Source organism: Bidens hawaiensis, unplaced genomic scaffold (genome assembly GCF_021521415.1).
Source record: "Bidens hawaiensis isolate Kalapana, Puna unplaced genomic scaffold, B.hawaiensis_p1.1 tig00035194_1, whole genome shotgun sequence".
Taxonomy (NCBI): domain Eukaryota; kingdom Viridiplantae; phylum Streptophyta; class Magnoliopsida; order Asterales; family Asteraceae; genus Bidens; species Bidens hawaiensis.
In genome coordinates, this window is record NW_027505359.1 from 468 (window position 1) to 25,673 (window position 25,206).

The window sequence follows — 25,206 nt, forward strand, 5'->3', positions numbered from 1 at the left end:
AGCCATGGAACTATTCATGACACATATTTTCCATCTCCACCTGTCGCAAATGATGGTTATACAGGCTGCACTAAAACCTTTCGAGTTAAACGTTATGGTTCGTCTCCATACATGATGCTGGAACAGAAACATTCAAATGGCTCATGACTTTAGTTAATCAAAGACCGATAACTGAACCATAGATAGTAGGTAGAACTTATTAAATACCGCGGTCACTGGTATCTAATAAGTTTTTATACCCATTTGATTATAGTAATATTTTTTTTTGTATCTTTTCTATTCTATTTATATTTATAGTAGGTAGAACTTATTAGATACCGCGGTCAATGTCATTCTCAATTTTGGCAAACTAATTAATTAATTCATATCAAACTTACCTCTTCATCATATTTGATTGGGAATCCACTACCAAAGAAAAAGTTCTCTGCAGATCATCCTACACTTGATGGTCCACCTATGCAACATCTTTGGTAAGTTTGAATCTTTTCTCATTAAAAAATTATTTAAATACATGTAAATGAATGAATACAATTACTTACTTTCTCCATGGGCCGAAACTGGATGCCATCTATCACTAACACAGAAGAATCATAACTCCCTAAGCTCTCAAAAATAGTTTCAAGATCAGCATTTCTACTTTCGCTAGTAAACTTATACAGTTTAGCCATCAACCATCCATCTTCTCTTTGCTCTGCAAAGTACAAAACCCAAGGATCTGTCCCTACCGTAGGTGCTACTCGTAACCATTTGCTTAAAGGGTGATTCTTTTTGATAATTTTGAAAACCAGGTTTACTGTATAGACTGTTTTTGGTGACAAGAATTGAGTTCGGACATGTGTCTTGAATTTCCTGTTATATGCGAGATAGCTGCCAAATGCGAATCTGCACCAACAAACAACAACAAACACCAACAAACATGATCCAATAGCTATGATTTATTCTTGGTCTTCCTAGGAAACTATTTCTTTTTACTATAACCCTCCCCTAGGGGTGGGATCCAGTGAAAACTGAAAACTCCTCTTAAAGAGAAAACTTAAAAACACCTAAAAACTATTTTTAACTTTTTTAAAATTTTTTTTTTTGAAGTTTCTGTTTTTTCCATTATTCTTATATTTTGTTATTGGTTCCCAAAAAAAAAACTTGTCGGTAACCTCGTCGGTGTACTGCACATGTGTAATGGTGTGCATTGCTTGTATGCAAAAGTGTTTGTATTACATAGTATACAACACTATTGCACATATTTGATACACACTATTGTATATATGCAATATAAGACTAATACGCACATCGATTACACATTAGTACGTATGTGTAATACAACATTAACGCGCATGTGCACTACATCGACTTTTATTTTTTTTTCAATATAATACAACACTACTAGACATATTCAATACACAAGTATTGAATATATACAACTAAACACTATTGAATTTAAAAATACATAGTAATACACATGTGTAATACAACGGTTTCGCACAGTAATACGTATGTGCATTACAGCGGGTTTTTTTTAATTTTTAATTTTTTTTATTTTTTTCGAGTGAAGGGGACCAAAATATAAGAATAATATCAAAAACGGAAATTTGAAAATATTTTTTTATATTTAATTAAAAATAATTCTTTAGGAGTTTTTAAGTTTTCTCCCTAAAGATGAGTTTTCTCTTGATCCTCTCCCTATATATATTATATATAAACAAAAAAAATGATGTTACATAGGGTTTTCACGGGTTTTCACAACTCAAGTGTGTTTTCATTTTATACTTCCCTATATATATTTAATTAAATGAAATGGAATATGTGGTTGAGATTAAATCTGGCAAAAAAGTCAAACTAGGAGAGAGAATAAAGATATAATTGGTTACACTAACTTTTACGTTCGTTACACATGTGTAAAAAGTCGACTCGGTGCGTAAAAAATTATGTAATTTTTTTTACGTGTATGTAACTTATATATATTACGCATGTGTAAAAAAAGTTCGAAAAAAAACCATTACAATGAGTTCTTTCGAGTTCTTAAAACTCAAAGGGGTTCTCATTTGAAATCTTCCATATATATATATATATATATATATATATATATATATATATATATATATATATATATATATATATAGGGTTAGGTTAAAATAAAAACCAACTTGAGTTGTGAAAACTCTAGAAACCCATTCCCAACCACATGTTTTTAATTAAAGTTTGAATCATGTGGTCCACAATTAAAGTTAATAAAAAATGTAAACATAAATATAACTTTTTCTCTCTCCTGAAAACATATAAAAAAATTAGTAAAGAAATGTTAAAAAATATCAAAACAATTTTTTTTTGTGTTTCGATGTTTTGTATTAAATGCTACAACATATATTACGTGTGCGAAAAAAAAACGATGTTACATAGGGTTTTCACGGGTCTTCACAACTCAAATGAGTTTTCATTCTATACTATATATATATATATATATAGGGGAGAGATATTTTGAGAACCATGTTGAGTTTTAAGAACTTAATTCTAGGCCACACATTTAATTAAATTGATTGGAATATGTGGTTGAGATCAAATCTGACAAAAAAGTCAAAGTAAGAGAGAGAATAAATATGTAAGTGGTTACACGAACTTTTACGTCTGTTACACGTGTAAAAAGTCGACTCGGTGCGTAAAAAATTCTGTAATTTTTTTACGTGTATGTAACTTACATATATTACGCATGTGTAAAAAAATTAAAAAAAAATCGTTACATTGAGTTCTTTTGAGTTCTTAAAACTTAAAGGGGTTTTTAATTGAAATCTCCCATATATATGTATATATATAGTCTCGATCAAATGGGAGGAAGATGAAATTACCTTGAGTTATATTCATGTGAATATTGATCCTTGTTATGCATACATGAAAGAGGAGTCAAACATTCTTCTACAGATATCATTTCACAATTTTCTCCATGCTTGTTTAATGAAAACCACTGTCCATGGAAGCTAAAATGGTTAAGTTGTGTTGATGAATTTAGTGTTATTATGATCATTTTAGTATAATTGAATTTACGTATCAATTCATCAAACTGAAATAAACATGCAGTAATATTCAATAGTATGCTAGCATTAATCAGCACAAATTGTTTTTTAGTAGCAAATGGTCAGCTGTGACTGCACTGCCTTGAAACTTTTTATTCAGGAACTACGCGTCACCCATAACTGAATAAAGTTTCTACTAAAGACTTTCTACTAATTGTGTTAACAATCAACAATTTTTAACTGTTAACATTCTTTAAGGGTGCGTTTGGTTCGTGGATTGTATTGGAATTGGAATTGGAATTTGGATGGGAAATGGAATTGGAATTGGAATTGGAATTGGAATTTAATGAATTCCATTGAAAATTGATATCTTGTTTGGTTATGCATTTGTTAAAGGAATTGAAATGTGAAGGCACTTAAAAAGACAAAATTGCCCTTTCAAATAAACAAATATAACCAACCTTACCACCAACAAAAAAAAGATCAGCTCTCTTTCTCTTTCAATCTGCCGACCACCACCACCGGTCACAATCATCAGGCACCACCACTGCCCCTCAGTTACTCACCAACGCCGGTCAACTACCGTCTCCGACTACCGCTAGCAATCAAAACTGATTAAGGGGAAAAAAACGGGGTGTGTTGGTTTAGATCTGGCCAGAAAATGCGGGTTTAGATCTGGGCGGAAAACGCGGTTTTAGATATGGCCGGAAAAAGTGGGTTTAGATCTGGCCGGAAAACGCAAGTTTAGATAGGCCGGAAAAAAGCGCTGCTTAGCCGGTGTTTCCAAGTCGGAAAAACATGGTTCATGTAACACCCCGACCAAAGGCGGATTATACATCGGGGCGCCACATATTGTTTCATTACTCGTGACACTATTGGGTGTCAATATTTAATAAATATATTCATTCACGCACGCGCAACGTAAACACGAGATAACATAAATCAATATATTATAAGGCAAAATATTCGAACAACAATAACTTGTCTTGATACATTTTAATCTAGGTCCAAAAGTAAAAACGTCCTACGTGTCCACAAGCTCCAAATGTAGCTACAGCAAACCTGAACATGTGTTAAAATAAAACGTCAAACACTTGCGTGTTGGTGAGAAATCAAGTTTAATACAATACATAGATAACAATAAATCTGCGCGCAACATGTGTATGTCTGGTTTTCAACAAGGGTGTAATCCGATCGGGACCAACTCTAAGATTCATACTCATAGACTGCCAGTGCTCACAATTGAGCTCACAAACAAGAAAGACTGTGCAAGTGTAAACAAAAGAGAAAATCATAAACGATAGTTCTCCCGTGTTCATCTAATGGTACCATGAGAACTGCGGAATAGACCGACAAGACGGTTAATGATCCACACATACAAATAAACAGCCAAGTCTACGTCCTCAACACATGGGATACTGCGCGACTAAAGTTCATAAACAAGTTTAAGACTCTAAGTTTGTATGAACACATGAACATCCCAAAACATTAAAAATAAAAAGGGATTAGGTACGAGATTACTCACTTGATAAACGGTGCGGTGTAAGATAAAGCAAGAACCAACTCTAAACAAGCACAAGTTAACCTATAAATAAGATTATTGTTTTAATGATTTGATTTAAGTCTTGATTATAAGTTAGCATAATTAATAAGTAAATTATTATATATAATATATATATTACCGGAAAAGCAGGGCAGAACAGGATAGAAGACGAAGGCAAAGAGAGAGGAGACGGCAGAGGAAGAACAACGGCAAGGAGCAAAGGAAGAGAAAGATAATAAGTATTTGTGTGTGTAGTGTTAAGAAAATGGCATTATTATTTATAGGGAAACCCTAGGGAACACAATCCCTAGAAAAGGGGAAAAGATCTCCAAAAAGCAAAAGATTCCAAAAGCAAAAGATATCAAAAGATATGGCAGCTGCAGGGGGCAAAGGAAAAGCTGACAGGTAACAGTAAACAGGCATGGGAGGGTCAGATAAAGGTACAGGTCAAGCATGGAAAAAGCAGATCTCAAAAGATAATGTCAGTCACTTTTTCTGTCAACCAATGGGGTTGGTGCGCATGCTGCGCCAAAAGTGGCTTTTCAGACACAAGATAGGTCGGGTCAATAACACAGGAGATAAGACATCACAAAAGTAAACGGCTAGATTAAACAGAAGACTTAAAGGGTTTAGCGCGAGAAGGCATCGAGCGCACGCGCAAGGGCGAAGGCAGACAGAGAACAGTCCACAGCGCGCCGCGGGAAGAACTAAAATCCTTAGCGCGTCGCGGGAAGAACTACCATTCTTAGCGCGCTGCGAGAAGAACTACAATTCTTAGCGCGTCGCGGGAAGAACTTCCGTTCTTAGCGCGCTGCGAGAAGAACTACAATTCTTAGCGCGCTGCGAGAACAGTTCGCCTCGCGTATCGCAGGAACAACTGGTCTTCGCGCAGGCTTCCTTGTAAGGAGTCTGGCGCGTGGAGCTGCGCAGACAACCTTAGGCGGGAAGGAACAAAGGACAGTTAGGGGTTCAAGGCTTAAGGGCGGAACAACGACAAGAGAGAGAAAGAGGCGGGATGGCAACAAGAGGGAAAAGAAGGCGGAAAGAGAGAAGAAGAGGGACGGGACGGCGGGAAGGAAAAGAGAGAAGAAAAAGGAAGGAAAATATATTATTATTATTAAAAGTAAAGTATAAGTATAAATAAATATTAAATCATAAAAGAAAGAGATCGGATCGGGGAAACGGGTACCTGGGTCGGGTCGGATCGGGGCAGATGCCACAGTCTCCCCTACTTTAAGAAATTTCGTCCCGAAATTTATCTCGAAGTAGGTTGCACAGAGAACAGGTGCGGGTACTTGATCTTCATTTGATCTTCCCTTTCCCATGTAAACTCGGCTCCGCGCTTGGACTCCCAGCGAACTTTCACGATAGGGATGCGACTGCGCTTGGTTTGCTTAACCTCGCGATCCATAATCTCAACAGGCTTCTCAACGAAATGCATAGATTCATCAACTTGAACTTCATCAAGTGGAATGTGAAGGTTCTCGTCAGCTAAACACTTCTTGAGATTGGATACATGGAACGTTGGATGCACATTACTGAGCGCGGGCGGCAGGTCAAGTCTGTAGGCAACTTTTCCCACACGCGCGAGAATCTTGAATGGACCAACATAACGAGGAGCAAGCTTACCTTTCTTCCCAAAGCGGACAACACCTTTCCAAGGCGACACTTTGAGGAGAACAAGATCACCAACTTGAAATTCGAGAGGCTTTCGCCTGCGATCTGCGTAACTCTTCTGTCGGCTTCTGGCAGTCAGCAGATGATCACGGATCTTGGCGATTTTATCGGTTGTCTCTTGAACAAGTTCGGGTCCTGTGATTTGAGCTTCACCCACTTCGCTCCAACAAATCGGGGAGCGGCACTTACGACCGTAAAGTGCTTCAAATGGGGCCATACCAATACTGGAATGATAGCTGTTATTATAAGAGAACTCGATCAAAGGCAGGTGCGAATCCCAATTACCTCCAAAATCAAGAACACAAGATCAGAGCATATCCTCAAGAGTTTGAATAGTTCGCTCAGACTGACCGTCAGTCTGAGGATGATATGCCGTACTCATGTCCAAGCGAGTTCCTAGCGCAGATTGGAGAGATTTCCAAAAGCGAGATATAAAACGGCCATCGCGATCGGATATGATGCTCAAAGGAGTACCATGGCGGCAGACAATTTCCTTGACATAAAGCTGCGCGAGTTGCTCAACACGGTAGTTTTCACGAATGGGCAGAAAGTGAGCAGACTTAGTCAAACGATCCACTATTACCCAAATGCTATCATGTTTGCTTGCTGTCAAAGGTAACTTGGTAATAAAGTCCATCGCTATACCTTCCCATTTCCACGTAGGAATTTCTGGTTGTTCGAGCAAACCAGATGGGCGTTGGTGTTCAGCTTTTACCTTAGAACAAGTCAGGCATTTAGCTACGAACACAGCAATATCCTTTTTCATACCGGGCCACCAATAAGTGATGCGCAAATCTTTGTACATTTTATCAGCGCCGGGATGAATAGAATACCGAGATTTATGCGCTTCACTCAGGATATCAGCGCGAAGATTCTCATCAAAGGGAATCCAGATGCGATTGAGATAGCAGAGAATTCCACTCAGATTAGGAACAAAATGAGCTTCCGCGCCACACGCTAACTCGGCGCGAAGGTTACCATTACTGATGGATGCGCGCTGCGCGTCACGAATGCGCGATTCAAGGTTGCTTTGGATCGGCGCGAAGTGAAGCTGCGTGCGCGGCAAGATACAGTTAAGCTGGCTGGGTTTTCGGCTGAGCGCATCGGCTACCACATTAGCCTTACCAGGATGATACCGGATCTCACAATCGTAATCGCTGATGAGTTCGTTCCATCGGCGTTGCCTCATGTTGAGTTCCTTTTGATCAAAGATGTGCTGAAGGCTTTTATGGTCAGTGTAGAGGATACACTTAGTACCATAAAGGTAGTGTCTCCAGATCTTCAAGGCAAGAACAACTGCGCCTAGTTCGAGGTCGTGAGTTGTATAATTCTTTTCATGAATTTTAAGTTGCCTTGACGCGTAAGCGATAACCTTGCCTCGTTGCATAAGTACACAACCGAGACCTTGGTTGGAGGTATCGCAATACACGACAAAATCATCATTACCCTCAGGTAACGCAAGGACAGGAGCTTCACACAACAAACGCTTGAGCGTTAGAAAGGCTTCTTCTTGCTTCGAGCCCCAAATATACGGTTTACCTTTGTGCGTTAGAGCTGTTAAAGGCAATGCGATCTTTGAGAAGTTCGAAATAAATCGCCGGTAGTAACCAGCTAAGCCCAAAAAGGAACGGATTTCGGTAGGCGTGGATGGCGTAATCCAGTTCTTGATTGCTTCAATCTTGGATGGGTCGACATGAATACCCATCTTGTTTACAACATGACCAAGAAACTGTACTTCATCCGACCAGAATTCACACTTGGAGAGCTTGGCAAAGAGCTGCTCGGCTCTAAGCTTTTGCAATACCAACCGAAGATGTTGCTCATGCTCGGCCTTGGTCTTAGAATAAATCAGAACGTCATCGATAAACACAATCACGAATTTATCCAAGAAAGGCCTACACACCCGATTCATTAGATCCATGAAAACGGCGGGTGCGTTGGTTAAACCGAAGGACATGACCAAGAATTCAAAATGGCCATAACGAGTTCGAAAAGCAGTCTTCGGAACATCCTCATCGCGGATGCGCAACTGGTGATAGCCAGAGCGGAGATCAATCTTGGAGAAACAAGAGGCACCTTGGAGTTGATCAAAGAGGTCGTCAATACGCGGTAAGGGATACCGGTTCTTAATGGTGAGTTTGTTCAACTCGCGGTAATCGATACACATGCGAAACGTACCATCTTTCTTTTTAACGAACAACACCGGAGCACCCCAGGGCGAAGAGCTAGGGCGAATGAATCCCTTAGCGGTCAACTCTTGAAGTTGGCTTGCCAATTCTTGCATCTCAGCGGGCGCAAGACGGTAAGGAGATTTAGCTACGGGGGAAGCACCAGGGACAAGATCAATACGGAACTCGACTTCACGAACGGGAGGGATACCAGGAAGATCATCAGGAAAAACTTCAGGGAAATCACGCACAACGGGGATATCGCGAAGCTTCTTTTCTTCAGCAGGTTTAACCACATGGGCTAAGAATGCAATACACCTTTTCCGCATGAGCCTTCGGGCTTCGGCGCAAGTCATAAGCTTAAGACCACTGGAGGGTTTCTCGCCGTAGATATGAAGATCACCATTTTCTCGAGGAATGCGAATCAACTTCTTGGCGCAAATAACTTCGGCGCGATTCTTCGAGAGCCCGTCCATACCAATAATAACATCAAAGCTTCCAAGAGGCATGGGGATGAGGTCGATCAGAAAATCGTTTTCGTTAAGGTTAAGCGTGCAATCCTTAATCACGGAGTTAATTAAAACAGTTTCACCATTAGCCAATTCAACAGAAAAATTTTCTTTTAAATCGTTGCGCGGTCGCGCAAGCTTCTGCTCAAACGCGCGAGAAATAAAACTTCGATCGGCGCCAGTATCAAAAAGTACAGAAGCATAAAATCCGTTAAGAAAAAATGTACCATTAACTACGTCATTATTCGCTTGCGCTTGGTGCGCGGTTATGTTAAAAGCTCGTCCACGCATCACTTGGATCGAAATCTGGTTCACCGGATTCGCTTGCGTAATCTGAACTTGTAGTCTCGGGCACGCGTTCCGGAAATGACTGGGATCACCGCAGTTAAAGCACGATCTGGGTCGGGGGTTTTGGTAGATTGGTTGTGGGTTTTGCGGGTAGACTGGTGGTGTTGGCGCAATTGGATTGGCGGGAAGGACTCTACAGTTTTCTGCAAGGTGACCAGCGCGGCCACATCGGTTACAAAGTCGACATGGGACTTGAGGTGGGTGGTGGAGTCTACAGGTTGGGCAAAAGGGGTGGTTTCCTGTGTAGGGTTTCTTAGTTGGCGGGGCAGGGAGTGCGGGATTGGTTAGGGCATAGTTGTGGACTACAGGGGGAGTTGGGTAGGCTGACAGTGGGTTAGGCGCGTATACTAGAGGTTGGTAGGCGGGTTGCTGGACTATGGGCGGGCTGGTAAGCGCGTAGACTTGTCTGCGCCTACGTTTCTGGTTATGGTTTGAGGGTTCTGGTTTGGTTTCTGCGGGTTCAGGGACAGTTTTGGTGGGTTTGGTCTTCTCAGTTCCCCGCAGGAACAGGGTTCCTGCTCTGACATGGTTGTCGCTGAGCACAGCGGCCAATTCGATGGCGTCAGAGAGGGTAACTGGGTTTCTGTGTAACACCCCGACCAAAGGCGGATTATACATCGGGGCGCCACATATTGTTTCATTACTCGTGACACTATTGGGTGTCAATATTTAATAAATACATTCATTCGCGCACGCGCAGGGTAAACACAAATAATATAAATCAACATAAATCAATATATTATAAGGCAAAATATTCGAACAACAATAACTTGTCTTGATACATTTTAATCTAGGTCCAAAATAAAGAAAACTTCCTACGTGTCCACAAGCTCCAAAACAGCTACTGCAAACCTGAACATGTGTTAAAATAAACGTCAAACACTTGCGTGTTGGTGAGAAATCAAGTTTAATAGATAATAATAGATAACAATAAATCTGCGCGCAACATGTGTATGTCTGGTTTTCAACAAGGGTGTAATCTGATCGGGACCAACTCTAAGATTCATAAGACTGCCAGTGCTCACAATTGAGCTCACAAACAAGACAAACTGTGCATGTGTAAACAAAAGAGAAAATCATAAACGATAGTTCTCCCGTGTTCATCTAATGGTACCATGAGAACTGCGGAATAGACCGACAAGACGGTTAATGATCCACACATACAAATAAACAGCCAAGTCTACATCCTCAACACATGGGATACTGCGCGACTAAAGTTCATAAACAAGTTTAAGACTCTAAGTTTGTATGAACACATGAACATCCCAAAACATTAAAAGCAAAAAGGGATTAGGTACGAGATTACTCACTTGATAAACGATGTGGTGTAAGATAAGGCAAGAACCAACTTTAAACAAGCACAAGTTAACCTATAAATAAGATTATTGTTTTAATGAATTGATTTAAGTCTTAATTATAAGTTAGCCTAATTAATAAGTAAATTATTATATATAATATATATATATTACCGGAAAAGCAGGGCAGAACAGGGAGGAAGACGGAGGCAGAGAGGAAGACGGCAGAGAGAGCAAGGGGCAAGAGAACAGGAGAGATTAAGTGTTTTGTGTGTGTAGTGTTATGAAAATATTACTATTATATATAGGAAAACCCTAGGAGACATAATCCCTAGAAAAGGGGAAAGGATCTTTAACAGGATCAAGCAAAAGATATCAAAAAGCATAAGAATCCAAAAGCAAAAGATATGGAAAGATATGGCAGCTGCAGAGGCAAGATAAAGCTGACAGGGAACAGTAAAAAGCATGGGCGGGTCAGATAAAGGTTCTGGTCAAGCATGGAAAAAGCAGATCTCAAAAGATAATGTCAGTCACTTTTTCTGCCAACCAATGGGGTTGGTGCGCATGCTGCGCCGAAAGTAACTTTTCAGACATAAAGCAGATTAGGTCAACAGCTCAAAAGATAAGACAACACAAAAGCAACGGCTAGATTAAACAGAAGAAAACTCAAAGGGTTCAGCGCGAGAAGGCTGGAGCGCGAAGGCAGACACAGAAGGTCAAGAGAGCGCGAGCGCGAAGGCAGTCAGAAACAACCTTAACGCGTCGCGGAAAGAACTACATTTCTAAGCGCGCCGCGGGAAGAATCACATTTCTTAGCGCGCCGCGGGAGGAACTAAAATTCCTAGCGCGCCGCGGGAAGAACTATAATTCTTCGCGCGTCGAGGGATGAACTACGATTCTTAGCGTGCTGCGAGAAGAACTACAATCCTTAGCGCGTCGCGGGAAGAACTACCGTTCTTAGCGCGCTGCGAGAAGAATTACAATTCTTAGCGCGCTGCGAGAAGAGTTCGTCTCGCGTATCGCTGAAACAGGTGGTCTTCACGCAGGATTCCTTGTAAGGGGTCTGGCGCGTGGAGCTGCGCAGACAACCTTAGGCGGGAAGGAACAAAGGACAAGCAAAGAGTTAGAAGAAAAAGAGGGAAACAAGGCTTAAGGGCGGGACGGCGACAAGAGGGAAAAGAAGGCGGAAAGAGAGAAGGAGAGGGACGGGATGGCGGAAAGAAAGAGAGAGAGAGGCGGGAAGGAAAATATATATTATTATTAAAAGTAAAATATAAGTATAAATATTAAATCATAAAAGAAAGAGATCGGGTCAGAGAAACGGGTACCTGGGTCGGGTCGGATCGGGGCAGATGTCACAGTCTCCCCTACTTTAAGAAATTTCGTCCCGAAATTTATCTCGAAGTAGGTTGCGCAGAGAACAGGTGCGGGTACTTGATCTTCATTTGATCTTCCCTTTCCCATGTAAACTCGGCTCCGCGCTTGGACTCCCAACGAACTTTCACGATAGGGATACGACTGCGCTTGGTTTGCTTTACCTCGCGATCCATAATCTCAACAGGCTTCTCAACGAAATGCATAGTTTCATCAACTTGAACTTCATCAAGTGGAATGTGAAGGTTCTCGTCAGCTAAACACTTCTTGAGATTGGATACATGGAACGTTGGATGCACATTACTGAGCGCGGGCGGCAGGTCAAGTCTGTAGGCAACTTTTCCTACACGCGCGAGAATCTTGAATGGACCAACATAACGAGGAGCAAGCTTACCTTTCTTCCCAAAGCGGACAACACCTTTCCAGGGCGACACTTTGAGGAGAACAAGACCACCAACTTGAAATTCGAGAGGCTTTCGCCTACGATCTGCGTAACTCTTCTGTCGGCTTCTGGCAGTCAGCAGATGATCACGGATCTTGGCGATTTTATCGGTTGTCTCTTGAACAAGTTCGGGTCCTGTGATTTGAGTTTCACCCACTTCGCTCCAACAAATCGGGGAGCGGCACTTACGACCGTAAAGTGCTTCAAATGGGGCCATACCGATACTGGAATGATAGCTGTTATTATAAGAGAACTCGATCAAAGGCAGGTGCGAATCCCAATTACCTCCAAAATCAAGAACACTAGATCGGAGCATATCCTCAAGAGTTTGAATAGTTCGCTCAGACTGACCGTCAGTCTGAGGATGATATGCCGTACTTATGTCCAAGCGAGTTCCTAGCGCAGATTGGAGAGATTTCCAAAAGCGGGATATAAAACGGCCATCGCGATCGGATATGATGCTCAAAGGAGTACCATGGCGGCAGACAATTTCCTTGACATAAAGCTGCGCGAGTTGCTCAACACGGTAGTTTTCACGAATGGGCAGAAAGTGAGCAGACTTAGTCAAACGATCCACTATTACCCAAATGCTATCATGTTTGCTTGCTGTCAAAGGTAACTTGGTAATAAAGTCCATCGCTACACATTCCCATTTCCACGTAGGAATTTCTGGTTGTTCGAGCAAACCAGATGGGCGTTGGTGTTCAGCTTTCACTTTAGAACAAGTCAGACATCTAGCTACGAACACAGCAATATCCTTCTTCATACCGGGCCACCAATAAGTAATGCGCAAATCCTTGTACATCTTATCAGCGCCAGGATGAATAGAATACCGAGATTTGTGCGCTTCACTCAGGATATCAGCGCGAAGATTCTCATCAAAGGGAATCCAGATGCGATTAAGATAGCAGAGAATTCCACTCAGATTAGGCACAAAATGCGCTTCCGCGCCACACGCTAACTCGGCGCGAAGGTTACCATTACTGATGGATGCGCGCTGCGCGTCACGAATACGCGATTCAAGGTTGCTTTGAATCGGCGCGAAGTGAAGCTGGGTGCGCGGCAAGATACAGTTAAGCTGGTAGGGTTTTCGGCTGAGCGCATCGGCTACCACATTAGCCTTACCAGGATGATACCGGATCTCACAATCGTAATCGCTGATGAGTTCGTTCCATCGGCGTTGCCTCATGTTAAGTTCCTTTTGATCAAAGATATGCTGAAGGCTTTTATGGTCAGTGTAAAGGATACACTTAGTACCATAAAGGTAGTGTCTCCAGATCTTCAAGGCAAATACAACTGCACCAAGTTCGAGGTCGTGAGTTGTATAATTCTTTTCATGAACCTTGAGTTGCCTTGATGCGTAAGCGATAACCTTGCCTCGTTGCATAAGAACACAACCGAGACCTTGGTTGGATGCATCGCAATACACGACAAAATCATCATTACCCTCAGCTAGCGCAAGGACAGGAGCTTCACACAACAATCGCTTGAGCGTTAGAAAGGCTTCTTCTTGCTTCGAGCCCCAAATATATGGTTTACCTTTGTGCGTTAGAGCTGTTAAAGGCAAAGCGATCTTCGAGAAGTTCGAAATGAAGCGCCGGTAATAACCAGCTAAGCCTAGAAAGGAACGGATCTCAGAAGGAGAGGATGGCGTAATCCAGTTCTTGATTGCTTCAATTTTGGATGGGTCGACATGAATACCCATCTTGTTAACAACATGACCAAGAAACTGTACCTCATCAGACCAGAATTCACACTTGGAAAGCTTAGCATAGAGTTGCTCAGCTCTAAGCTTTTGCAATACCAATCGGAGATGTTGCTCATGCTCGGCCTTGGTCTTAGAATACACCAGAACATCATCGATAAACACAATCACGAATTTATCCAAGAAAGGCCTACACACTCGGTTCATTAGATCCATGAAAACGGCGGGTGCGTTGGTTAAACCGAAGGACATGACCAAGAATTCAAAATGGCCATAACGAGTTCGAAAAGCAGTCTTCGGAACATCTTCATCGCGGATGCGCAACTGGTGATAACCAGAGCGGAGATCAATCTTCGAGAAACAAGAGGCACCTTGGAGTTGATCAAAGAGGTCGTCAATACGCGGTAAGGGATACCGGTTTTTAATGGTGAGTTTGTTCAACTCGCGGTAATCAATACACATGCGAAACGATCCATCTTTCTTTTTAACGAACAACACCGGAGCACCCCAGGGCGAAGAGCTAGGGCGGATGAATCCTTTAGCTGTCAACTCTTGAAGTTGGCTGGCCAATTCTTGCATCTCAGCGGGTGCAAGACGGTAAGGAGATTTAGCCACGGGGGAAGCACCAGGGACAAGATCAATACGAAACTCGACTTCACGAGCGGGAGGGATACCAGGAAGATCATCAGGAAAAACTTCAGGGAAATCACGCACAACAGGGATATCGCGAAGCTTCTTTTCTTCAGCAGGTTTAACCACATGGGCTAAGAATGCAATACACTTCTTCCGCATGAGTCTTTGGGCTTCGGCGCAAGACATAAGCTTAAGACCGCGGAAGGGTTTTTCGCCGTAGATATGAAGATCACCATTTTCTCGAGGTATGCGAATCAATTTCTTGGCGCAAATAACTTCGGCGCGATTATGCGTAAGCCAGTCCATACCAATAATAACATCAAAGCTTCCAAGAGGCATGGGGATGAGGTCGATCAGAAAATCGTTTTCGTTAAGGTTAAGCGTGCAATCTTTAATCACTGAGTTAATTAAAACAGTTTCACCGTTAGCCAATTCAACTGAAAAATCTTCTTTTAAATCGCTGCGCGGTCGCGCAAGCTTCTGTTCAAACGCGCGAGAAATAAAACTTCGATCGGCGCCAGTATCAAAAAGTACAGAAGCATAAAATCCGTTAAGCAAAAATGTACCATTAACTACGTCATTATTCGCTTGCGCTTGGTGCGCGGTTATGTTAAAAGCTCGTCCACGCGTCACTTGGTTCGAAATCTGGTTCACCGGATTCGCTTGCGTAATCTGAACTTGTAGTCTCGGGCACGCGTTCCGGAAATGACTGGGATCACCGCAGTTAAAGCACGATCTGGGTCGTGGGTTTTGGTAGGTTGGTTGTGGGTTCTGCGGGTAGACTGGTGGTGTTGGCGCAATTGGATTGGCGAAAAGGACTCTACAGTTTTCTGCAAGGTGACCAGCGCGGCCACATCGGGTACAAAGTCGACACGGGGTTTGGGTTGGGTGGTGAAATCTACAGGTTGGGCAAAAGGGGTGGTTTCCTGAGTAAGGTTTCTTAGTTGGCGGGGCAGGGAGTGCTGGATTGGTTAAGGCATAGTTATGGGCTACAGGAGGTGTTGGGTAGGCTGACGGTGGGTTAGGCGCATAAACTGGAGGTTGGTAAATGGGTTGCTGGACAATGGGCGGGTTGGTAAGCGCATAGGCCTTGCGCCTGCGCTTGAGGTTGTTACGGTTTGAGGGTTCTGGTTTGGTTTCTGTTGGTTCAGGGACAGTCTTGGTGAGTTTGGTCTTTTCAGATCCCCGCAGGAACAGGGTTCCTGCTCTGACATGGTTGTCGCTGAGCACAGCGGTCAACTCGATGGCGTCAGAGAGGGTAACTGGGTTTCTGGCCCATACAGAATCTTGAATTTCCATGGGGAGACCCCCAAGGAATTTCTCTATGGCTCGGCGGGAAGGGGTAACAAGGTGAGGGACAAGCAGGCTTAGTTCATGGAAGCGCGTCGCGTACTCGCGCGCTTCACCGCTGTATTGCTTAAGATTCCAAAATTCCTCCTCCAGGCGCTTAACTTCGTTGGGAGGGCAGAATTCTCGCGTAAGAATTTCCTTGAATTCCTCCCATGTCATGCTAGAAGCAGCCTCTGCGCCACGCGCATGAGCTACTCCATTCCACCATGTAAGCGCTCTAGATTCCAGGACACTGGAAGCATACAGGGTTCGTCTGTCTGAGGGGCATTGGGTGTGGAGGAAAGTGTTTTCTATTTTCTCAAGCCACTGGAGCATCACGGTGGCTCCTTCAAGACCTGTGAACTTTGGAGGGTTACCCGCGTTAAAGGATTTAATGTTATAACTAGAGGTGTTGGTATTGTTTTGGCTCAAAGCTTGGGCTATTGCGGCGGCCATTTCCTGGGAACGTTGCTGTCTACGCATGCGCGAGGCTTCTCTTCTCTGAAATCGGCGAGATAGCGGAGGCATTCTATAAAAGTTTTAATTTTAGTTAATATCTTGGTTTTATCGCAAAGTATAACTTTATAAAGCTTGGTTTCACGGAGTCAGTTACTGTCAAAAGTTAAAGTAAAATAAATGACCCTAAATGCAGACTTAATAAATGTAACAAATTCGAATCAAGAATCGACAATTAATGTATCACCATGACTTTCCGAATTCCCAATTTAAAATATACGAGCAAACGAGTATTGGAGATTGACGATTCATGTATCACCATGACTTTTCAATCTTCAATATAAAATACACAAGAAAATGAGTATTGGAAGTTGACAATTCATGTATCACCATGACTTTTCAAGTCTCCAACCTCAGAACATAATCGTAAATGGAAATTGAAAATCAACTATTCATGTATCACCATGACTTTTCGGATTTTCAAACCCAACAAATGAATATGTAAGAAAAATCAATAAAAATCGAAATTCAACAAAAATCGAAATATCGCGAACTAAAACATAAAATCATATACTGCGCAAGCGCGAGCATATTCATAAATAACGAGTAATTAACAATAAGCGCGCAAACATGAGATTTCTCTCATGCGCGAGAAGGGACTCTTAGGTATTCTAGGTCGTTACGTCTAACCACCTATCCTAAAGTCAACGAGCTCTGATACCAATCTGTAACACCCCGACCAAAGGCGGATTATACATCGGGGCGCCACATATTGTTTCATTACTCGTGACACTATTGGGTGTCAATATTTAATAAATACATTCATTCGCGCACGCGCAGGGTAAACACAAATAATATAAATCAACATAAATCAATATATTATAAGGCAAAATATTCGAACAACAATAACTTGTCTTGATACATTTTAATCTAGGTCCAAAATAAAGAAAACTTCCTACGTGTCCACAAGCTCCAAAACAGCTACTGCAAACCTGAACATGTGTTAAAATAAACGTCAAACACTTGCGTGTTGGTGAGAAATCAAGTTTAATAGATAATAATAGATAACAATAAATCTGCGCGCAACATGTGTATGTCTGGTTTTCAACAAGGGTGTAATCTGATCGGGACCAACTCTAAGATTCATAAGACTGCCAGTGCTCACAATTGAGCTCACAAACAAGACAAACTGTGCATGTGTAAACAAAAGAGAAAATCATAAACGATAGTTCTCCCGTGTTCATCTAATGGTACCATGAGAACTGCGGAATAGACCGACAAGACGGTTAATGATCCACACATACAAATAAACAGCCAAGTCTACATCCTCAACACATGGGATACTGCGCGACTAAAGTTCATAAACAAGTTTAAGACTCTAAGTTTGTATGAACACATGAACATCCCAAAACATTAAAAGCAAAAAGGGATTAGGTACGAGATTACTCACTTGATAAACGATGTGGTGTAAGATAAGGCAAGAACCAACTTTAAACAAGCACAAGTTAACCTATAAATAAGATTATTGTTTTAATGAATTGATTTAAGTCTTAATTATAAGTTAGCCTAATTAATAAGTAAATTATTATATATAATATATATATATTACCGGAAAAGCAGGGCAGAACAGGGAGGAAGACGGAGGCAGAGAGGAAGACGGCAGAGAGAGCAAGGGGCAAGAGAACAGGAGAGATTAAGTGTTTTGTGTGTGTAGTGTTATGAAAATATTACTATTATATATAGGAAAACCCTATGTGACATAATCCCTAGAAAAGGGGAAAGGATCTTTAACAGGATCAAGCAAAAGATATCAAAAAGCATAAGAATCCAAAAGCAAAAGATATGGAAAGATATGGCAGCTGCAGAGGCAAGATAAAGCTGACAGGGAACAGTAAAAAGCATGGGCGGGTCAGATAAAGGTTCTGGTCAAGCATGGAAAAAGCAGATCTCAAAAGATAATGTCAGTCACTTTTTCTGCCAACCAATGGGGTTGGTGCGCATGCTGCGCCGAAAGTAACTTTTCAGACATAAAGCAGATTAGGTCAACAGCTCAAAAGATAAGACAACACAAAAGCAACGGCTAGATTAAACAGAAGAAAACTCAAAGGGTTCAGCGCGAGAAGGCTGGAGCGCGAAGGCAGACACAGAAGGTCAAGAGAGCGCGAGCGCGAAGGCAGTCAGAAACAACCTTAACGCGTCGCGGAAAGAACTACATTTCTAAGCGCGCCGCGGGAAGAATCACATTTCTTAGCGCGCCGCGGGAGGAACTAAAATTCCTAGCGCGCCGCGGGAAGAACTATAATTCTTCGCGCGTCGAGGGATGAACTACGATTCTTAGCGCGCTGCGAGAAGAACTACAATCCTTAGCGCGTCGCGGGAAGAACTACCGTTCTTAGCGCGCTGCGAGAAGAATTACAATTCTTAGCGCGCTGCGAGAAGAGTTCGTCTCGCGTATCGCTGAAACAGGTGGTCTTCACGCAGGATTCCTTGTAAGGGGTCTGGCGCGTGGAGCTGCGCAGACAACCTTAGGCGGGAAGGAACAAAGGACAAGCAAAGAGTTAGAAGAAAAAGAGGGAAACAAGGCTTAAGGGCGGGACGGCGACAAGAGGGAAAAGAAGGCGGAAAGAGAGAAGGAGAGGGACGGGACGGCGGAAAGAAAGAGAGAGAGAGGCGGGAAGGAAAATATATATTATTATTAAAAGTAAAATATAAGTATAAATATTAAATCAAAAAAGAAAGAGATCGGGTCAGAGAAACGGGTACCTGGGTCGGGTCGGATCGGGGCAGATGTCACATTCTGGCCCATACAGAATCTTGAATTTCCATGGGGAGACCCCCAAGGAATTTCTCTATGGCTCGGCGGGAAGGGGTAACAAGGTGAGGGACAAGCAGGCTTAGTTCATGGAAGCGCGTCGCGTACTCGCGCGCTTCACCGCTGTATTGCTTAAGATTCCAAAATTCCTCCTCCAGGCGCTTAACTTCGTTGGGAGGGCAGAATTCTCGCGTCAGAATTTCCTTGAATTCCTCCCATGTCATGCTAGAAGCAGCTTCTGCGCCACGCGCATGAGCTACTCCATTCCACCATGTAAGCGCTCTAGATTCCAGGACACTGGAAGCATATAGGGTTCGTCTGATTGGAGGGCATTGGGTGTGGAGGAAAGTGTTTTCTATTTTCTCAAGCCACTGGAGCATCACGGTGGCTCCTTCAAGCCCTGTGAATTTCGGAGGGTTACCCGCATTAAAGGACTTAATGTTGTAACCGGAGGTATTGTTTTGGCTCAAAGCTTGGGCTATTGCGGCGGCCATTTCCTGGGAACGTTGCTGTCTACGCCTGCGCGAGGCTTCTCTCCTCTGATGACGGCGAGATAGCGGAGGCATTCTATAAAAGTTTTAGTTTTGTTAATATCTTAGCGCAAAGTATAATCTTATAAAGCTTGGTTTCGCGGGGTTAGATACCATCAACAGTTAAAGTAAAACATGAATTTGAATGCAAACTCATTACAGATAACAAATTCGAATCGAGAATCGACAATTCATGTATCACCATGACTTTCCGAATTCTCAATTTAAAATGACTAGTAAACGAGTATTGGAGATTGACGATTCATGTATCACCATGACTTTTCAATCCTCAATATAAAATATACAAGAAAATGAGTATTGGAGGTTGACAATTAATGTATCACCATGACTTTTCAAGTCTCCAACCTCAGAACATAATCGTAAATGGAAATTGAAAATCAACTATTCATGTATCACCATGACTTTTCGGATTTTCAATCCCAACAAACGAATATGTAAGTAAAATCAATAAAAATCGAAATTCAGCAAAAATCGAAATATCGCGAAATAAAACATAAAACCATACGCTGCGTCTGCGCAAGCATATTTATAAATAACGAGTAATTAACAATAAGCGCGCAAACATGAGATTTCTCTCATGCGCGAGAAGGGACTCTTAGGTATTCTAGGCCGTTACGTCTAACCACCTATCCTAAAGTCAACGAGCTCTGATACCAATCTGTAACACCCCGACCAAAGGCGGATTATACATCGGGGCGCCACATATTGTTTCATTACTCGTGACACTATTGGGTGTCAATATTTAATAAATATATTCATTCACGCACGCGCAACGTAAACACGAGATAACATAAATCAATATATTATAAGGCAAAATATTCGAACAACAATAACTTGTCTTGATACATTTTAATCTAGGTCCAAAAGTAAAAACGTCCTACGTGTCCACAAGCTCCAAATGTAGCTACAGCAAACCTGAACATGTGTTAAAATAAAACGTCAAACACTTGCGTGTTGGTGAGAAATCAAGTTTAATACAATACATAGATAACAATAAATCTGCGCGCAACATGTGTATGTCTGGTTTTCAACAAGGGTGTAATCCGATCGGGACCAACTCTAAGATTCATACTCATAGACTGCCAGTGCTCACAATTGAGCTCACAAACAAGAAAGACTGTGCAAGTGTAAACAAAAGAGAAAATCATAAACGATAGTTCTCCCGTGTTCATCTAATGGTACCATAAGAACTGCGGAATAGACCGACAAGACGGTTAATGATCCACACATACAAATAAACAGCCAAGTCTACGTCCTCAACACATGGGATACTGCGCGACTAAAGTTCATAAATAAGTTTAAGACTCTAAGTTTGTATGAACACATGAACATCCCAAAACATTAAAAATAAAAAGGGATTAGGTACGAGATTACTCACTTGATAAACGGTGCGGTGTAAGATAAAGCAAGAACCAACTCTAAACAAGCACAAGTTAACCTATAAATAAGATTATTGTTTTAATGATTTGATTTAAGTCTTGATTATAAGTTAGCATAATTAATAAGTAAATTATTATATATAATATATATATTACCGGAAAAGCAGGGCAGAACAGGATAGAAGACGAAGGCAAAGAGAGAGGAGACGGCAGAGGAAGAACAACGGCAAGGAGCAAAGGAAGAGAAAGATAATAAGTATTTGTGTGTGTAGTGTTAAGAAAATGGCATTATTATTTATAGGGAAACCCTAGGGAACACAATCCCTAGAAAAGGGGAAAAGATCTCCAAAAAGCAAAAGATTCCAAAAGCAAAAGATATCAAACGATATGGCAGCTGCAGGGGGCAAAGGAAAAGCTGACAGGTAACAGTAAACAGGCATGGGAGGGTCAGATAAAGGTACAGGTCAAGCATGGAAAAAGCAGATCTCAAAAGATAATGTCAGTCACTTTTTCTGTCAACCAATGGGGTTGGTGCGCATGCTGCGCCAAAAGTGGCTTTTCAGACACAAGATAGGTCGGGTCAATAACACAGGAGATAAGACATCACAAAAGTAAACGGCTAGATTAAACAGAAGACTTAAAGGGTTTAGCGCGAGAAGGCATCGAGCGCACGCGCAAGGGCGAAGGCAGACAGAGAACAGTCCACAGCGCGCCGCGGGAAGAACTAAAATCCTTAGCGCGTCGCGGGAAGAACTACCATTCTTAGCGCGCTGCGAGAAGAACTACAATTCTTAGCGCGTCGCGGGAAGAACTTCCGTTCTTAGCGCGCTGCGAGAAGAACTACAATTCTTAGCGCGCTGCGAGAACAGTTCGCCTCGCGTATCGCAGGAACAACTGGTCTTCGCGCAGGCTTCCTTGTAAGGAGTCTGGCGCGTGGAGCTGCGCAGACAACCTTAGGCGGGAAGGAACAAAGGACAGTTAGGGGTTCAAGGCTTAAGGGCGGAACAACGACAAGAGAGAGAAAGAGGCGGGATGGCAACAAGAGGGAAAAGAAGGCGGAAAGAGAGAAGAAGAGGGACGGGACGGCGGGAAGGAAAAGAGAGAAGAAAAAGGAAGGAAAATATATTATTATTATTAAAAGTAAAGTATAAGTATAAATAAATATTAAATCATAAAAGAAAGAGATCGGATCGGGGAAACGGGTACCTGGGTCGGGTCGGATCGGGGCAGATGTCACAGTTCAGACTCGCCGGAATTGTGTTGGTGGTGGCCGGAGAAAATGGTGGTGGTAGTTGGTGAAGTGGTTGCTTCTTGCTATGGTTATTTAAGTAAATTTTTAACATTCCTTTGAAATCCCATGAAATCCTTTACAATATGGAAGGAATCTAAATTCCATCAAATAATGAATTTGATTGGAAAGTAAATCCAATTCCAATTCCTTTTCATACCCAACCAAAGAGGTTAAGCAATGGAATTTAAATTCCAATTCCCTTCAAATCCCTTGAAATCCTCCAACCAAACAAGCCATAAAGGTTTTTGGTCTAATTATAGTGCAAGCTATGAGTAACATTCTATAAATCAGACTTTATCATGATATATATATATATATATATATATATATATATAGGGAAGGGTTATCCTAAAAACAAGTAGTTTCCTAGAAAGACTAGAAATAAATCATAGCCATTGGATCATGTTAATCAATAGTTGAGATTTAAAATTACCAAAAACCGATATAGTTTCCTAGAATTACTCTTTCATAATTATAATCGACATAGTTTATTAGAATTATTCTTTCATCATAGGTTATATTGCCATATGTCAAAAATCTATTGGTTCTTACCATTTCTAGGAAACTCCTTATTTTTATTTGAACCATTTTCTATATATATATATATATATATATATATATATATATATATATATATATATATATATATATATATATATATATATATATAGAAAAGGGTTCAAATAAGAATAAATAATTTCCTAAGAATGGTAAGAACCAATAGATTTTTGGCATTTGGCATTAAAACCTATGGTGAAAGAATAATTTTAGGAAACTATGTCGGTTATAAAGGTGACAGAGTAATTCTAGAAAACTATGTCGGTTTTTAGTAAATTTAAATCTCAACCATTGATTAACATGATTCAATGGTTATGATCTATTCTTACTCTTCCTAGAAAACTATCTCTTTTTATTTTAACCCACCCCTATATATATATATATATATATATATATATATATATATATATATATATATATATATATATATATATATATATATATATAAAATAGAACCTCATAGATATTATAGATCTAAATACCGTTTTTCCCATGTTAAGGAGCACCCCTTTCAAGATAAGCATGTGTATTTCCTCTTGTGATCCATAGATTAGCGGAGGCGTTGCACTCTTAATAATCTTTTCATAGTCTTTACTCTCTTGAATTTCAAGAGCAATCACTTCTTCATACTTGATTCTCTCATCGTGCGTCTTTTGAACTTCAAGTGCAGTCTCAAGTTCTTCCACGACCCAAGCCATAGTTGGTCGTTGTTTATTAGTTTTCTGCAAGCACTGATATGCAACATTTGAAAATGTTTTCAAAGAGCTCGGATCCATTTGTTGCTTCAACTCTTGAAATATAATATGGTCAAGCTTATTCAATTCGTAGCTTTGTTTCCACATTGGTACTAAACTATGAAACCGAGCATCACTATATTCATAGCATAATCTGCCACACAACACTTCAAATAAAACCACACCAAAAGAGTATACGTCTGATTCTTTTGTGAGGCAATACGTCTCCAGATATTGAGGATCTAGTTATCCAGGGGTACCTACGACGTTGGAGAAAAGAAATGAGTAGTGCTGATTAGCAGGACCTATTTTCGACAAACCGAAGTCAGAAACTTTAGCATTCCAATTTTCATCCAATAAGACATTGGAGCTTTTGATATCTCGATGAAGAACTCTTTGTTGTGTCCCGTTAGGATCATGAAGATAACTTATTCCTCTTGCGGTCGCAAGGCATATCTTCAAACGTTGACTCCATGTGAGAGAGGTGGCACTTAAATGGCGATCAAGACTTCCATGAGCTGCATGCTCGTACACAAGGATCTTCTCATCATCCTCGTTGCAAAATCCGAGAAGGGAGATGAGATGTTCATGCTTGTAAGTAGAAAGCATCATAATCTCTTTGAAGAACTCAAGGTCTCCTTGCCCATATCTACGATCTAGAAGCTTAAAAGCAACCACCATTTGCCACGTGGAGTGAAAGATTGATCCTTTATAAACCTTTCCAAATCCACCAATCCCAATGATGTTGTCAACACCAAAGTTGTTGGTGGCCGATTTTATGCCTTCAAGTTGGATATTAAGATGATGAAACTCCTCCATTTGTTGATCAAACAGTAATATAAAAATAACTACAAATATACCTGAAAGGAAATGCTTGTTTAGGTATAATATAACTCATCATCAAACAAAGAGAAAAGTCAAGCCTTTAGGCGCGTTAAATAGTGAACAATACGTGTTGAATTGTCAAATTTTCATTGTTGAAAAGTTGTTTTAAGTAAACCAAATACTTGGAATGAAAGAGAAAAATCGATGAAGACTATATACGTTGGACGAAGTTCTCTCACTTTTTTATATCCAAACTATTAATTAAATTTGGATTTGTTTTTTGAACGACCAAAAAAAGTTTTATTAACTATCACAACGGTATAGCAAGTTACTAACTAAACTAGGTACATCACAATCACCCGATGGCAATTGCGATTAAAAACAAATACATCCAACCTTTTATACCTCCTTACACGCGCATCATCTAAAAATCAAAGACACACCTTCTTGCCTCCTTCATTTTCAACTTATTCCGAAGCCAAACAGCATGGAACACTTTCTTCTTCCATTTTGAAAGTCCTGCATACTTGTACATCTCCAATATGTCACGAAGTGTCAAACGCATAGAACAGAAC

General features: G+C 41.1%; 1 pseudogene across 1 annotated transcript; it reads right to left on the bottom strand.

Moving 5' to 3' along the window:
* Positions 1-539: 539 nt before the first annotated feature.
* On the bottom strand, positions 540-24,511 carry LOC143612680 (putative serine/threonine-protein kinase PBL12; annotated as a pseudogene). Its single transcript, XR_013149982.1, has 3 exons — positions 23,555-24,511; positions 2,838-2,953; positions 540-882 (listed from the first exon to the last, which is right to left on the bottom strand). The product of XR_013149982.1 is annotated as a putative serine/threonine-protein kinase PBL12 (transcript).
* Between the last annotated feature and the right edge of the window lie 695 nt (positions 24,512-25,206).